Raw genomic sequence first — 1,972 nt, forward strand, 5'->3', positions numbered from 1 at the left:
TCCCTCTCCTCCTCCCCATCCCCCTCCCTCCCTCTCCCCCCCTCCCTCCCTCCCTCCCTCTCTGACTCATCTGAACATGTCTCCATCACTAGCCCACCCTGGACTTTTGCACTCACTAACCCTTCTCCTTGAAACTGCTTGACTCTTCCATCGCTCGGCTGCCTTGACGTTGCCTCTGCTCCTGTGACATGGGTCATCATCCCTGTGACACGGGTCATCATCCCTGCCCCGACACCTTCCGTGCTGTTCTACTCTATTTTCTTTTTCTTCCACCTGACTACACACATCACACAACACGTAGAGTCTGATCTCGAGTCTATAGGATACAAGCTCCATGACAGGGACCACTTTGACACCTAGTGGGTGCTCAATAAATATGTGTTAGGTAAACAAATAGATACAAATCTATGTGTAAGAAATAACACAGGGGCTGGAGAGATGGCTCAATGGTTAAGAGCACTGGCTGCTCTCCAGAGGACCCAGCACCCACGTGGTGGTTCACAACCATCTCTAACTCCAGTCCCAGGAAAACTGACCCCTAATCCTACCCTCCACAGGCACCAGACACATGCACAGTGCACAAACATACATGCAGCCAAAAGATGCATATAAAATACAATTAAAAATTGAAAAAATAGCTGGGCAGTGGTGGCACATGCCTTTAATCCCAGCACTTGGGAGGCAGAGGCAGGTGAATTTCTGAGTTCGAGGCCAGCCTGGTCTACAGAGTGAGTTCCAGGACAGCCCGGACTATAAAGAGAAACTCTGTCTCAAAAAACCAAAAACCAATAAATAAATAAATAAATAAATAAATAAATAAATAATACAAAACTTAAGAATTTCTAAGACTATCAATTTTTCCACACTTGGATGGAAAACGGGAAGGGCCTCCCTCAAACTTTACTCATGACCCAGCAAGGGTCACACTTCCTAAGGAAGAGTCTTTTAATATGCGTGCCCTTGGTGACACAATAAAGTCATCTTAACACCAACACACAGAACATGGACAGGGCTTTGCCAGTGACTAGAGGAGACATGGGAGGATGAAGGTGGGGGAAGCAGGAGACTATAAACAAGTCTTTTCCTGATGCTTCTGCTTTCAGTGTCTGTGTGTGTGTAGCTTCGTCTTTGTAAAAGAAGTCACTAAACTGGGTAACTCAAATCCTTGGCAGGAAAAGGTTCTGATGTCTGATAACTCAGTGGCCTTTAGGCCCAGCCCTCCTCACAACCTGGCCCTGGAACCACAGTTGGTTCTCCACAAAGGACCAACACACTAGAAAGAAGACACAGAGTGAAGATAATGGTTAACAGATGGACAGTGGCCCAGAGCCATGCTAATAAAAAATGATGAGGCATCGGTGTAAGGCCAGTCCCAGTGTACCGTACTATACTGTACTATTTTGTACTATACTGTACTGTACTGGGAAATGTATTACCCAGCCACGGCTGATAATTCTTCATACCCAGGGGATTCGGCGTGATGGGGAGAATAGCAGGTGCCGCCGCTCATGACTTGCAGAAATTTTCCCATGCTGTGCTCTCCAAACCCAGACAATCTGCTACACTTTCCCCGATACATGATCTTCAAGAGAGCCTAGCCAGAGGCAAACTCCAGGGTAGGTTTTGTTTTACCACCCAGTCCACCCCTTTCAGACCCTGTTCCAGGGAGTTCTCGAACTTCTCAACTTCTCGTGGGGATCCTGGCGGAGCTGGTCTCTCATGGCTCCGCCTTCTCTGCATCACGTGACCACACTGCTGCTCCTGGTGGGGCTGGTCGCTCATGGCTTCGCCTTCTAGCACACATCTGAAGGCCTCTAGCTGCAGAATAGCTCCTCTTTCCCTCCCACACCCTTGGAACCCTGGGCCAGTGATTCTGGGTGGAGTTTCTACTGACCTTGGGTTCTCAAAGGTAAAATACTTTCATGCCTTCACTACCTTTGAGTAAGGACAACCCAGCATTCTTCACCCTGAG

The sequence above is a fragment of the Grammomys surdaster genome, unplaced genomic scaffold (genome assembly GCF_004785775.1).
Source record: "Grammomys surdaster isolate TR1022 unplaced genomic scaffold, NIH_TR_1.0 190, whole genome shotgun sequence".
NCBI lineage: Eukaryota > Metazoa > Chordata > Mammalia > Rodentia > Muridae > Grammomys > Grammomys surdaster.